This window comes from Choloepus didactylus, chromosome 12 (assembly GCF_015220235.1).
Source record: "Choloepus didactylus isolate mChoDid1 chromosome 12, mChoDid1.pri, whole genome shotgun sequence".
NCBI classification, from domain to species: Eukaryota; Metazoa; Chordata; class Mammalia; order Pilosa; family Megalonychidae; genus Choloepus; species Choloepus didactylus.
The window spans coordinates 2,118,388-2,134,529 of NC_051318.1; positions in this window are offsets into that span (position 1 = coordinate 2,118,388).

Sequence of the window (16,142 nt, forward strand, 5' to 3'; positions counted from 1 at the left end):
ATTTGGTCTATCGTCTGTTACACCCACTAGAATGTAAAATAGGAGTGCAGGGACATGCACTTTTTAAATTGAACTTCACGTTTGGGGATAATTGTAGATTCGCACGCGGTTGTCAGCGGTAACGCAGAGAGAGCTCATGTGTCTCTGATTGTTTCCCAGTGGTAATAGCTGCAGAACGACAGTGCAGTATCACAACCAGCTGCCTCAGCCATAGTGCAGCTATAGACAGACCCTCTGCATGCCCCAAGGAGCCTCCCGGGGCTCTGATGGCCACACCCGCTGGCCCCCACATACCGGGTCCCAGCCACCACTAACCTTCAGTACCTATAACTTCACCATTTTAGGAATGCTATCAAAATGGAATTATCCAGAGGTAACCTGTTAGGATTGGGCTTTTTTTTTCACTCAGCATAATTTTCTGGAGATTCATCCAGGTGGTCTTGGGTTTCAATAGTTTTTATTACTGTTGCGTAGTATTGCTTGGTCTCTTTGGACCAGTTTGTTCAACAATTCATCCATCAAACCACATCTGAGTTGGTGTAGTTTATTGGCTATCACAAACATAGCTGCTATAAATATGAATGTGCAGGTTTCTGTGTGCACATGCCTTTATTTCTCTGGAATAAGTGCTGAGGAGTGCAATCTCTAGGTCATATGGCAGTTTGCATGTTCATTTTTCTAAGAAACTGACAAAGTGTTTTCCGGACTGTTTTTGCCATGAAGCATTTAGCCACTTTACGTTCATTCCCACCAGCAGTGTTTGAATGAGCTGGTTTCTCTGCCTTGCAAGTATTTGCTATTGTCACTAATTTTTATTTTAGCCTTTCTAAGAGGAGTGTAGTGATATCTCATTGTGGTTTTAATTTGCTTTTTCCCAAGCCTAATGATGCTGACTGTCTTTTCATGTGCTTATTTGCCATCTAAATATCTTTTGTGGTGAAATGTCTCTTTATGTCTTTTGCCCATTTTATGACTAGTACAGCTGAGTTTTCAGAGTTCTTTATACATTCTAGATAACAATCCTTTGTTGGTTACATGGTTTGCATATGCTGTTTCTACTCTAAACCTGTCTTTTCATCCCCTTAAGAGGGTCTTTCACTGAGCAAAAAGTTTTTAGTTTGCATGAAGTCCAATTTTTCAATTTTTTGTCCTATCATCCTTTTTTTGTATATGTAGTTTAAAATCTTGTTGCTTAGTCCTAGATCCCAAAAATTTTCTTCAATTTTTCTAGAAGTTTTAGAGTTTTATGTTTTATATTTAAGTTCATAAACTATTTTTAGTAAACTTTTGCATAAGGTGTGAGAATTAGGTAGAGGTGTTTGTTTTGTTTTGTTTTCCTCTACAGATTTCTAATTATTCTAGCATCATTTGTTGAATAGGCTATCTACTCTCCTTCAATTGAATTTTTGCAACTGTATTAAAAACCTACCAGGCATATTTGTGTAGGTTCATTTCTGAGTTCTCTATTCTGTTTCATTAATCAATGAGTCTTCCCAGCAACAACATTCTTGATTACTATAGCTATATAATAAATCCTAAAATCAGGTAGATAGATTCCTCCCACTTTATTCTTCTTCGTAAAAATTATTTTAGCTATTCTAGTTCCTTTTACATTTTTATATAAAATTTAAAATAATCTTTGTATAGATACAAAAAAACTTGCTAGGATGTTTACAGGATTTTTGTTAAAACTGTATATCAACTTGGGGAGAATTGACATCTCTTTAATGTTTTCATATAATCCATTCATTTATATTTACTTTGATTTTCTTTATGAGAGTCTTTATTGTTTTCAGCATGCAAGCCCTTTATGTATTTTGCTAAATTTATCCCTATTTCATTTTTAGAACTAATTTAAAAGATTTTGTATTTTTAATTTTAGGTGTCTGTTTGATTATTGCTAGTATATAAAATACAATTAACTGTTGCATGTTTATTTTGTGTTCTGCAAACTGGCTGAACTCACTTTTTATTTTAAGAAGTTTTGTTGTTTTTGTTTTGTACTCCTAGACGAATGGCATAATGTCCTTGGGATTTTCAAGGTAGGCAATCATGTCATTTGTAACCCTTTTTTGCTTTAGTATAGTGGCTGTAACTTCTAGTACAGTTGTTGAATGAGTGGTGAGAGGGGACATTCTTGTTTTCTTCCTCATCTAAGAGGGAAAATGTCCCGTCTTTCCTCAAGTATAATATTAGATGTAGATTTCTGCAGATGCTCTTTATCAGGTTGAGGAACTTTCCCTCCATCTCTATTTTTCTGAGATTTTTTTGTTTTAGTCATGAGTAAGTATTGAATTTTGCCAAATGCTGTTTTGGTTCAATTGATGTGATCATGTGTATTTTCTGCTTGGGTCATTAATACAATGGATTGGATTGAGTAGATTTTGAGTATTGAACCAGCCTTGCATTCCTGGGATAAAACCTACTAGGTGATGGTGTATAATTCCTTTTGTATATGCTGAGTTCTGTCTGCCCATATTTTGTGAAGGATTTTTTTCCATCTATGTTGATGAGTAATGTTGGACTATAGTTTTCCTTTTATTGTATACCTTTTCCAGTTTGGGTGTCAGGGTAAAAGTAGTTTCATTACATGAATTAGGAACTGTTCCCTCCTTTCTAGTTTCTGGAAGAAATTTTGTAGAGTTGGTGTAATTCTTTAAATATTTGGTATAATTCTCCAGTACAACCATCTGGGCCTGGAGCATTCTCTTTTTGGGGGTGGGGGAGGGGATTTTAAATAAAATATTCAGTATTCTTAACAGGAACTATTTAGTTCCTGTTATCTATTTAGGTTATCTATTTCATATTGGGTGTGTTGTGGTAATTTATTTTTAGAGGAATTGGTCCATTTCCTATAAGTTGTCAAATTTATATGTGCATAGCTGTTTGTGGTCTTCTTTATTCTTTTGTTAGCTGCTCATTTTATATTGACATCCTTTGTTTCATTCCTGATATTTGCAATCTGCATCTTGTTTATATTTTCCCTTCTCATTCTAGTTAGACATTTGTCAATTTTAATGATCTTTTCAAAAAACCCACTAGTTTCATTGATTTTCTCTATTTTTTTTTTTTTTTTTTTGCTATGTTTTCAATGTTATGATTTCTGCTCTTATCTTTACTATTTCTTTCCCTCTGCTTCCTTTGGGTTTATTTTGCTCTTTTCTCAGTTCTTGAGGTGGCCTCTTAGATTTTTGATTTGAAAGTTTTCCTGTTTTATAATGTAGGCATTTAGTGCCATAATTTTCCCTCTCAGCCGTGCTTTAGCTGTGTCCTACAAACTTTGATGTTATATTTTCATTTTTATTCATTTCATTCATTGATTTCTCTGAGACCTCATCTTTGACCCACAAATTATTCAGAAGTCTGTTAACTAGTTCTTAGAGTTGGGAGGTTTTCTTATTATCTTTTTGTTATTGCTTTCTAATTTGGAGTAGAAGACATTCTGTTTGATTTTAATTATTTTAAATGTGTTGATTTTTGTGTTATGGCTCAGAGTGTGGTTTATCTTGGTTTATGTTCTGTGGGTACTTGAACAGGATATGTATTGTGCTGTTGTTCAATGGGGTGCTCTATAAATTTCATTTGGATCCTGTTGGTTGATATTGTTTCATTCTTCTTTCTTTGCTGAATTTCTACCTACTTGTTCTATCAATTATTGAGAGAAAGGTGTTGACGCCTCCAGCTATAACTGTGGATTTGTCTAATTCTCCTTTCAATTGTATCTGTTTATGCTTCAAATGCTTTTCAGCTCTGTTGTTTGATGCATACACATTTATAACTGCTACATCTTCACAGTGGATTAACCCTTTTCTCATATATAATGTCCCCCTCTGTCTGTGGGAATTTTCAGAATAATATTTTATTTGATAGTACTAGCGCCATTCCTACTTTCCTTTTATTAATTTTTGCATTATATTTCTTTTTCTATTCATTTACTCTCAATCTGCCTGTATTATTGTAATTGAAGTGGTTGTTCTACATGTTACATTACAGTTACACAGTTTGCCTACTGGTGTTGTCATTTACCAGTTTGAGTGAAGTATAGAAAGCTTACTTCCCTTTATGTTCTTTTACCTTGCTCTGTTTAACATGTAATTATCTTAAGTATTTCTTCTACATGCGTTCAGACCTTATTAGATAGTGTAGTAATTTTTATTTCAACTCTCAACAGATTTTGGAAAACTCAAAAAGAAAAGAAAACCTCAGGTATTTGTTTATATTTGTGTTATCATGTTCTTTTTCCTTCCTGATTTTACCAGTGTTTCTTTTTTATTGTTTCTTTTAAAGGCTTTTTTTTTTTTTTTTTTTTTTTTTTGGTTAGGTCTGATGGATACAAATACTCTTTATTTTCCTTTATCTGGGAATGTCTTTAGTTCCCTTTCATTCCTGAATGATACTTTCCCAGGATACAGGACTCTGGGTTGGCAGTTCTTTTCTTTCTGCACTTCAGAAATACCAGACCATCTCCTTCTTGTCTCCATGGTTTCTGAAGAGAAATCTGCTCTCGTTAGAATAGTGTTTTCCCTATAGGATCATTTTTCTCTGGCTGCTTTCAAGATTTTTTGATGTCTTTAGTTTTCATAAGTTTAATTATGGTTTGTCTTGGGTGATTTCTTTGGGTGTATCCTATTTGGGTTTACCCTGTTTGGGGGTTGCTTAGTTTCATGAATCTGTAGGTCTATGACTCTTGCCAAATTAGAGAAATTTTCAGTCATTTTTTCATTAAGCACCTGTTATTCTCCTTTAGCTCTCTTCCTGTGATTCTGATGTCATAAATGTTATAACTTTTGCAAGAATCCTGGCTTTCTATTTTTTCATTTGTCCAAGTGTTTTCATAATTGCTTATTGAAACATTTTTATCATGGCTTCTCCGGACTCTTTGTCAGATATTTCTACCATTTCTGTCATTTCAGTGTTAGCATCTGTTTTCTTTTCCATTTAGTTTTATATCTTCTTGCTTCCTGGTTCATGACGAATGATTTCAGTTGGAATCTGTGCATCATGGTGCTGTGTATGCTGTAAGGGATCCTGTTTAAACTCTCTGTTTAATGGCTTTCCCTAACACCGCCCTGGTGGGTGGGGCAGGGCTGCCTCGTGCCTGACGTGTGGGAGGAGAAGCCCATGCGCCCCACGTGGTTTCTGTGTACCCCAAACAGGAGACACAGCGCTTATCCCGGGGAGGAGCCCCACTCCACGTCTCACCCTGACCCCAGGGTGGGGCGGCTCTTTGCTCCTGGTCAGTGACTCTCCACCAGGCCTGCTCACAGGAATGGGTGAGGCGCCTTGTCCCTGATGCATGGGGTAGAAATCCAGCTCCTCCTGTGGAGGGGTGGGTTTGTCACAGGCTCCAGGGATGAGGGTCCCAGCTCTGCACTTGACCTCCGCTGACATGCCTCCACTGGGAGTGTTGGAGCACCCGGCTGTGCCCTCCAGATGGTGAAGTCTAAGATCCCATCCGCCTTTGCCAGCAGGGCTGGGGCTGGCCCTGCCGTGATTTCCTGTGGGGTTTGGCTGTAGTAGGCAGGTTATTGTCTGAAACTTTTCTGCATTGCTAACCTGCCCTTTGCCTGGTCCTTTGGCTAGAAAATACAGGTTTCGTTGTTTGCTTTGCTGTTGTTGCTGTTGCCTGTACCTGTCGGAGTTTCTGGGTTGCTGGCGTTTTCGGCTCCAAGTTTGGAGTACATGAAGCGAAGAGAAAACCTAGGAAACTCATCATTGTGTTGTTTCTTGGTTGTCAAGGTCTTCAGTTGTCCACCTTCTTCTGTCCAACTTTCAGACTCTTCTTATGTTTGTTTTTTATTTAAGGACAGGGTCTTTGGTTGTACATAGCAGGAGGGATAAAGGAAAGTGCCACTACTCCATCCTTTCAGAAGCACATGTGTTTCTGAGGCATCCCATGCTGTGGAGTTTGCATTGTCCAAACTCCAAAGAGGCACAGGAATTTGCCCTTTCTCTTAGAGAAGATGTCCCGGCATGCCCAGGCACTGGACCCCAGCGCCTCCACCAGGGTGGTGGCCCCTAAGTCACTGTCACTCTCATCTCGTACCCTCTGGCACGTGTGTGACTTACGGGAGCCAGGCCCTGCGACTTCCAGTCACCAGGCTCCATTCATGGAACACCAGTAGCAAAGGCCCCTTCAAATTATATTGTGAAATGATCAGGAAAGTGGATATATTCCTGGGAAAGACCGTGATGTGTACTGCTCTGTGCTCCAGGTGATTATCTTACATCTGTAAATTGCCCTGGAAGTAAGGTGTGTGTCAATGAAATATACCATATAATCAATAACATCCACTGTCTATGGCAAGGAGACAATTAAAGTAATAATTTTCTGTTGGAGAAGTTGTGGAATTATAGAACAATCATGCATAAGATACAGAGTTCCCATATACTACCCTATTTATTAACATCTTGCTTTGGTGTGGTACATTTGTTATAATTCATGAAAGCACATTTTATAATTGTACTATTAACTATAGTCCATGGTTTAACTTAGGGTTCAATGTTTGTGCAGTGCAGTTCCATAGACTTTTTAAAAAATTTTTTTCTATTACCATATATGCAACCTAACATTTCTCCTTTTAAGCACATCAGATATATATTTCAGTGCTGTTAATTATGTTCACAATGTTGTGCTACCATCACCACCATCCATTACCAAATAATTTAAAAGAGGCTAACTGAAGAAATTCAGCAGCACCAAATGTCCAATGTTCATGACTTGTTCAGTGTAGCACACTACGATAGCATGCCAAAAGTGTTTTAATACCAACTGTATACGGAAAAGTAACAAAATGTTGCAAGAGAGATAAAGAGAGTTGCATGACTGTGCTTAGGGAGAAGAGATGTGCAGGATGCTATCTTACATCTCTTACACCTATTTGTAAATATCAGAGATACGTGTCTGTGCCATGGATAGTATGTATTTGTCTTCATTGAGACACGGTGATGTCATATAAATGGAAAAATCATGTGCTGCTGCTTGGAGAAAACTAAAACCTGAGAACTGGTCAGATAGCATGCCCTCAGAGTGGGATCTGGAATCACACTACTCACATGTCAGATGGCACAGGAACCCCAACGCTGGTGGTCGAGGTACGGATGAGCCCTGGGGAGCTGGAGGAACTTGTGCCCCTACACGGGGTGGATGGGGCTGGGGCTGGGTGGGGGAAGCCCTGACGTAAGGTCTGGCAGGATTAGACGGGATCATGGTCACCAGTGAAGCTGGCCCTGAGCAGGCAGGTGTCCGGGTGTCAGTCACAGCAACGAGCCCAATTGAAGGTGACATGTAAGTCTTCTCTCACTTACGGAGAGAGTGGAAGCAAGAGGCGGGAAGAAAGGCGCTGGCTTCCCAGTGCTCCACTTTCCCCAGGGAATGACCCAGGAAGCTGTGGCCAGGGGGCCAGGGCAGAGGGGGCGATGGTCCCACGGCGGGGAGCCCTGAGCAAAGGCTTCCTGTGTCTAATGGACCCGGGAGCAAGACGGGTGAGGGAGGGGGGAGGGCAAGGAGCGAAGGCGTCCTGAGGCTGAGTCCGTGGAGAAAACTGTCCTCAGGACCTCCCCTGCCCATGAGGAGGAGGAAACTGTCCTCAGGACCTCCCACCCCCACCGTGAGGAGGCCTGGCAGGAAGGGGCTCCTAGGATGGGCCCCTTGATAAAGAGGGAATCGGGCCTTGCAGGAATGCAGCCCTGCTTGGGGGTGCTGAGCCCTGACTGCAGCCCCCACCCCCATGCGCCCTGTCTGACGTGGGGAGGGCAGCTTTCCCCGGTGAATCCTCCAGGATTGAGGTTGCCCAGGGCCGGGCATGAAGGATCACTTAGGACTTGGGCCTGGAGCCAACTTCCAACATCAGGTGCTAGAAAAACTGAATTATGCTGTAATGTAAAGCATGATTAGTGAAGCTAATCCATAAAGATGCAGATACAAAACCCAAACTTAAAATGTCCGACCTGAAAACTGTAAAGAATCAAGGAAAGTCATGACCCGAAAATTTGAACATTTGAAATAATTCATTCCATTTTAATAAAAATACGTTTGATAAAATGAAACATTCAATTATTTTATTCTTAAACCAACCATCTGTGGATTTCATGATTTTATGGTATTATAATGTTTCATATAAGAGTAAATAACTTTTATCTGAGTAACATTTGTCACTTGGGCAAGAAGAATGCTATTTTTTTCAGACCATTTAAGAAATAGGTTTATAATTTCTGTTGCTGTGACTTCACCATACACTATTTCTGAGGTGATGTGGTTATTTCCGTTTAGTTGTGGAGAAGTGGCACAGGCTGATGTTTCCCTCTTTTACTTCTCTGGAGTCTCAGATGTTTTCTTTTCTCAGTTGATTTTTTGTGGACTCAAAATATCTGTCAGTATTTACTAACAAGGCTGTTTTCACGTGGAAACTCCTTAGATGTTGCCCCAAATAGGCTTGCCATGCCAAAATTCACCTTGTAAAAGTAGTTTTTACTGTTCTATTTTCGAGGCAATCATTTCACAAATGAACGAACACCTTGGCAATATTTCACAATTGTTTGAGGACTTAGCGGAGACCACACACGTTCCTGCTGTGCACAGGGTGTTTTCAGATGGGCCTCGGATAAACTAGGAGCTCCTGTCGATGTCCACGTCGGAGTGCGGCCGTGTCACGGCTCCCTCACGGGGTGCTCTGTGAACCGTAGCACCCTCCGGGGAAGGAGGCGGGGGCTGGGGTTGGTGGGCATGGTCTCCTTTTCACCACCTCACTGTCCTACGAGATCTTCTTCCACCATTGTTGATTTCAAGCTTAGAATGAAAATAAAGAAAAATTTAGAATGTTTCATGTGCTTGGATGATACCGATATGGAAAAGTACTGTCAGGGCTCGTGGGAGGCAAAGTTCCACACTGACAGAGGGGCTGCAGGGAGGGAGAGAGCCTGGATGTGGCCACTGGTTCCCACCTCCTTCGTGATAAACATTCCCACATGCGTCCAGCACGTCCGAGGCCTGGGATGCTGTCCGCCTTCATTCTCCAGATGCTTTCCAGTGTTGAGCACACCCAGCAGTAACCCCTCAATGTTTTTCAGACGGTTTGGTTCTATTTTAGGAAGGGGCAATCAGGAGACTCACCATGAAAAGAGAGGGCAGAAAAGAAGTGCTGAGAGTACAGTCTGCAAATCCCTACACATTTGCTTGGGAATGTCCCTGAGTGTCCTTGGCATTTACCTAAAAAGTGAATCGATTACCTTGTGCATCTTATTTTGGGATGAGAGTTACAAATGATAATTTATGGAAAGATTTCTATAATAGAGTTGATGATATGAATACATTATGAGTGATGCTATATATATTATGATGTTCTGAATACATTAAAGGTATTTTAAAATACAGATTTTAAATTCTTTCACATATATTTCATCTTGATGCTCAGTCTAAAATGTAAGGTGAATATGTAGCTATTAACATAACCATTTTATAAAAGAAGAAACAAAAATTCAGAAAATTGAATGATTTCTTTAAAGTTATGTAACTAATAAATCGATGTTTGAAATGATGATATGGTCTTCTAAATTAAACACTATTGATTTTTCTAGCCACATTATGGGTAAAATATATATTCTTCAAAGATGATAATGACACCAGAAGGAAAGTTCATGATGTGCTTGGTCTGGAGCAAGACATTCTTGGTATATATTTTACAGTTTTTTCCTCACTTGGAAGTAAGCAGTTTAGTCCAAAAAATGAGGATACAGTTCCATTTACTCTTAGCTACTGAGATTTAATTGAGAACACATTTCTACAAAGAGGATATTAGATAGTCCACTGTCACAATATTTCATAGAATAAGTAAATTATCATAATTTATATTAATAGATTCATTAATTATATTAAGTAACACATAGATTTTATAAATCTAGACATTTTGTAATCTAGAGATAGATTTTGTAAATGCCACTATATTTGGAATAAATTTAAATAATTTGTCTGCTGAGAGGTGTGTGTAAGGGGTTTGAAGGGGTCAGGAATGAAATAAGAACTCCAAAGATAGTCTGCAACATTGCTAGTCAACAGTGCATTTCTCAAGGCAAATTACCCAAATTTGTAATTCTACCAACATCACTCAATATACAGAAATTTGAAGATGAATCTGATCCATAAGCAGAAGTTAGTAACAGTATGACAGAAAGTCAAGGGGTAAAAAGCTTCTCTAAACCTGAGGGTGGCATTGGAAGGATTTATAACCAGATGCAGACTCTTCAAAACGTCACTCAGAGGGCAGTAGTGGCTGCGCTGATGTGGAAGCCCCTCGCCTCCCAAAAAGTATTTTCAAAAATTAACGCATAGGTGAAAAGAGAGAAAGGGGCGTGTCCCTTTACTAGAAGGAGAGAAGTCCTCATTGCAGCGATGGGCTGGCAATGACATGAAGAACTCGCAAGGCCCCTGAGATCAGATGGTCGCCCTGAGGACTGAGTGTTCAGTATCAGTGAGGAAAAGTCAAGACCACGGGATTCATAGTCAGGAGGGGCAAGAACCGGCCTCTCTGCTCACAAAACAGAGACTTGAAAGCACAGAATTTTTCATGGGAGGGATAAGAAACTACTTCCACTGGCCCAGATCACAAGCTAAAAGTAATCTACCTACCTTGGCTAGGGGCAGAAGCAGGTTCAAGTTCAGAATCCAAACCTCCCGATAGAGCTGGGCGAGAATCCAGGGCCCATCTTTGTACACCCCATTTCGTCAGAGGGAGAAGGTCGGAGAGTTAGAGAGGCAAACTCCAGCCACTACCTTCTGGGGGCCTTTTGCACAGCCTGTGGGTGCACCCCTGAAGGAAGGACTGAGGCACAGGCTCCTACGGGACCTGAGGAACATCAGAGCCTTCACCGTGCTGGGAGTCCCGGAAAGTGGGTTCTCTGCAGGTGAGGAGGGGCTGGGGGGCTGACCTCCACAAACAGTTACTTCTCCCCAAGAATTTTTCGTCATTGTCTGAAATTCAAGGTGGGACTCTGAGCAGTTAAGCTGAAAACCTTTGAAAAGCAGAGAGGAGATGCTTGTGTTTTTGTCTCATGGAGACAGAACTCCTAACGCCCCAGGGCTAGGGCTGGTGGAAAGCCCAGGCTCAGAGTCGGAGCTGCTGACAATCCTAAACTCCAGCAAGGAAGAACGTGAATCTTCTCTGGGAGAAGATAACATCATGCAGGCACTACATTTTCATACATGTCATTCATATTTCAGTGAAAATTTACAAGACACCCCAAAAGACAAGACCAAATAACTGAAAATGAGGCAACAAAAAGGCAAAATAAGTGGGCCCATAGGAATCCAGACATCGGAGAGCATAAACAGTAACTTTAAGATGCTGCAATATATATAATCAAGAAAATAAAGAAAGCAATAGAGAAGAGAGGTGAAAAAGGAGAATTTCACCAGAGAACTGGAGTCTAAAAATGATTAAACAAGAAATTTTAGAACTTAAAAAATAAAATAACAGCAATTGAGTATATATTGAAAGTCACCAAGAGCTCTCCAAAGCTAAAGATATTAAGCTACAGTTTTCAGAACCTCTATAATCCCTAGGCAGAATGAGCATAAAGTAAATCATATTGAGGCATATCAGGATAAAATTGCTTAAAACTAAAAAGTCAAAGGAAAAAGCATATGGCTAAGGAAAAAAAAAACCCAGCATTATTTTCAATGCAAAAACAAGAATGGTAAACTATTTTTTAATAACAATATTGAATGCCCAAAGCAAGTGGAATGAGATCTTTAAAGTTCTGAAAGATGATAATTGACAACAAACGAAAACAAAGAAATCATCGCTGGCAGACCAGCCTTAAAGAGAAATACCAAAGTAATTCTTTAGAAAGAAGGAAAGATATTTTAGAGAGAAAACAAGAAAATTCAAATACCCAAAAGGTTAAATATGATGTGGATTAATGTAAATGAATATCAATTCAGTAACAACACCAATAAAACATTAGGGTTTAGATAATTGTATAGAATTAAAATACAAGATAATATAAAATATGAGAGGCTGGGAAATGGATTAAATGTTCTAAGGTTCTAGAAAAATCAAGGTAGATTTTAAAGAAATGATTTACTAAGCTGTAATTATTCAAGAATGCATGGTGTAATCTCTAGATCAACCTCTGCACCAATAATAATCTAGTGAAAAATAAATAAAATTTATTTTATCAAATCAAAAGAAGAAAAGAACGGACAAAAGAGACATATAGCATATGTGTCAAATAGAAGACAAATAATAAGAAAGTAGATATGAACTCAATTTAGAACTCACTTTAAATGTAAATGGATGAAATATTCTAAGTATGAGACTAATATTGTTAGATTGGTTAAAAATATATCAACAACTACCTTATAATATACATTATTGAATATAAGGGGTTTGATAAAATTCAGCACTCAGTAACACTCATTCACATTAAGACAATGTAAATATATGCAAATCAAAAGCAAAAGGGTACTTCTTTAATCTGAATAGGATTATGTATAAAAATTCTTCAGGAATCAATATAATTAGTGGTTAATTATTGAATGCAGCTTCCTGGAAATAAGGAATGATATAATCGATATCATTATAACACTGATATAATTTCTACATTTCACTGGACAGCCTAACCAGAGTGGTATGGTAGGAAACATATTATTTTTAAATCAATTGGAATGGAAGATATGATATTGGCATTATTCAAAAAATGTTGACAGTGCATGTAGAAATCCAAAAAAAAAAAAATTACAGATAAGTTATTACAAATAATAAATGAATTTAGCAATACTGCAGGATATAAAGGGAATATTAAAAATTGAACTACATTTAATATAGCTGCAACAAAATATAGAAATGAAACTGATACAAATTTTTTTTAATCATCATTTTATTGAGATATATTCTCATACCACGCAGTCATACAAAACAAATTGTACTTTCGATTGTTTACAGTACCATTACATAGTTGTACATTCATCACCTAAATCAATCCCTGACACCTTCATTAGCACACACACAAAAATAACAAGAATAATAATTAGAGTGAAAAAGAGCAATTGAAGTAAAAAAGAACACTGGGTACCTTTGTCTGTTTGTTTCCTTCCCCTACTTTTCTACACATCCATCCATAAACTAGACAAAGTGGAGTTTGGTCCTTATGGCTTTCCCAATCCCATTGTCACCCCTCATAAGCTACATTTTTATACAACTGTCTTCGAGATTCATGGGTTCTGGGTTGTAGTTTGATAGTTTCCGTCTAAAGTGTGCGTAAGAGTGCCCACCAGAGTGATCTCTCGGCTTGTTTTGGAATCTCTCTGCCACTGAAGCTTATTTCCTTTCCTTTCACATCCCCCTTTTGGTCAAGAAGATGTTCTCCGTCCCACGATGCCGGGTCTACATTCCTCCCCGGGAGTCATATTCCACGTTGCCAGGGAAATTCACTCCCCTGGGTGTCTGATCCCACGTAGGGGGGAGGGCAGTGATTTCACCTTTCAAGTTGGCTTAGCCAGAGAGAGAGGGCCACATCTGAGCAACAAAGAGGCATTCAGGAGGAGACTCTTAGGCACAAATACAGGGAGGCCTAGCCTCTCCTTTGCAGCAACCGTCTTCCCAAGGGTAAAACTTATGGTAGAGGGCTCAACCCATCAAACCACCAGTCCCCTATGTCTGTGGTCATGTTAGCAACCATGGAGGTGGGGTAGGCGAATACCCCTGCATTCTCCACAGGCTCCTCAAGGGGGCACTACATCTTTTTTTTTTTCCCTTATTTTTCTTTTTTTTTTTTTTTAACTTTCCCTTCTTTTTTAAATCAACTGTATGAAAAAAAAAGTTAAAAAGAAAACAAACATACAATAAAAGAACATTTCAAAGAGACCATAACAAGGGAGTAAGAAAAAGACAACTAACCTAAGATAACTGCTTAACTTCCAACATGTTCTTACTTTACCCCAAGAAAGTTACATAATATAGCAACATTTCTGTGAACTTGTTCCTACTATATCCATCAGAAATTAACAGACCATAGTCATTTCTGGGCATCCCCAGAACGTTAAATAGCTTATCTGTTCTTCTTGGATTATTGTTCCCCCTTCCTTAATTGCTCTCTACTGCTAGTTCCCCTACATTCTACATTATAAACCATTTGTTTTACATTTTTCAAAGTTCACATTAGTGGTAGCATATAATATTTCTCTTTTTGTGCCTGGCTTATTTCGCTCAGCATTATGTCTTCAAGGTTCATCCATGTTGTCATATGTTTCACGAGATCGTTCCTTCTTACTGCCGCGTAGTATTCCATCGTGTGTATATACCACATTTTATTTATCCACTCATCTGTTGAAGGACATTTGAGTTGTTTCCATCTCTTGGCAATTGTGAATAATGCTGCTATGAACATTGGCGTGCAGATATCTGTTCGTGTCACTGCTTTCCGATCTTCCGGGTATATACCGAGAAGTGCAATCGCTGGATCGAATGGTAGCTCTATATCTAGTTTTCTAAGGAACTGCCAGACTGACTTCCAGAGTGGCTGAACCATTATACAGTCCCACCAACAATGAATAAGAGTTCCAATTTCTCCACATCCCCTCCAGCATTTGTAGTTTCCTGTTTGTTTAATGGCAGCCATTCTAACTGGTGTGAGATGGTATCTCATTGTGGTCTTAATTTGCATCTCTCTAATAGCTAGTGAAGCTGAACATTTTTTCATGTGTTTCTTGGCCATTTGTATTTCCTCTTCAGAGAACTGTCTTTTCATATCTTTTGCCCATTTTATAATTGGGCTGTCTGTACTATTGTCATTGAGTTGTAGGATTTCTTTGTATATGCAAGATATCAGTCTTTTGTCAGATACATGGTTTCTAAAAATTTTTTCCCATTGAGTTGGCTGCCTCTTTACCTTTTTGAGAAATTCCTTTGAGGTGCAGAAACTTCTAAGCTTGAGGAGTTCCCATTTATCTATTTTCTCTTTTGTTGCTTGTGCTTTGGGTGTAAAGTCTAGGAAGTGGCCGCCTAATACAAGGTCTTGAAGATGTTTTCCTACATTATCTTCTAGGAGTTTTATGGTACTTTCTTTTATATTGAGATCTTTGGTCCATTTTGAGTTAATTTTTGTGTAGGGGGTGAGGTAGTGGTCCTCTTTCATTCTTTTGGATATGGATATCCAACTCTCCCAGCCCCATTTGTTGAAAAGACCATTATGGCTCAGTTCAGTGACTGCGGGCCTTATCAAAGATCAGTCGGCCATAGATCTGAGGGTCTATCTCTGAATTCTCAATTCGATTCCATTGATCTATATGTCTATCTTTGTGCCAGTACCATGCTGTTTTGGCAACTGTGGCTTTATAATAAGCTTCAAAGTCAGGGAGTGTAAGTCCTCCCACTTCGTTTTTCTTTTTTAGAGTGTCTTTAGCAATTCGAGGCATCTTCCCTTTCCAAATAAATTTGATAACTAGCTTTTCCAAGTCTGCAAAGTAGGTTGTTGGAATTTTGATTGGGATTGCATTGAATCTGTAGATGAGTTTGGGTAGAATTGACATCTTAATGACATTTAGCCTTCCTATCCATGAACATGGAATATTTTTCCATCTTTTAAGGTCCCCTTCTATTTCTTTTAGTAGAGTTATGTAGTTTTCTTTGTATAGGTCTTTTACATCTTTGGTTAAGTTTATTCCTAGGTACTTGATTTTTTTAGTTGCTATTGAAAATGGTATCTTTTTCTTGAGTGTCTCTTCAGTTTGTTCATTTCTAGCATATAGAAACATTACTGACTTATGTGCATTAATCTTGTATCCCACTACTTTGCTAAATTTGTTTATTAGCGCTAGTAGGTGTATCGTTGATTTCTCAGGGTTTTCTAGATATAAGATCATATCATCTGCAAACATTGACAGTTTTACTTCTTCTTTTCCAATTTGGATGCCTTTTATTTCTTTGTCTTGCCGGATTGCCCTGGCTAGCACTTCCAGCACAATGTTGAATAACAGTGGTGACAGCGGACATCCTTGTCTTGTTCCTGATCTTAGAGGGAAGGCTTTCAGTCTCTCACCATTGAGTACTATGCTGGCTGTGGGTTTTTCATATATGCTCTTTATCATGTTGAGGAAGTTTCCTTCAATTCCTACCTTTTGAAGTGTTTTTATCAAAAAGGGATGT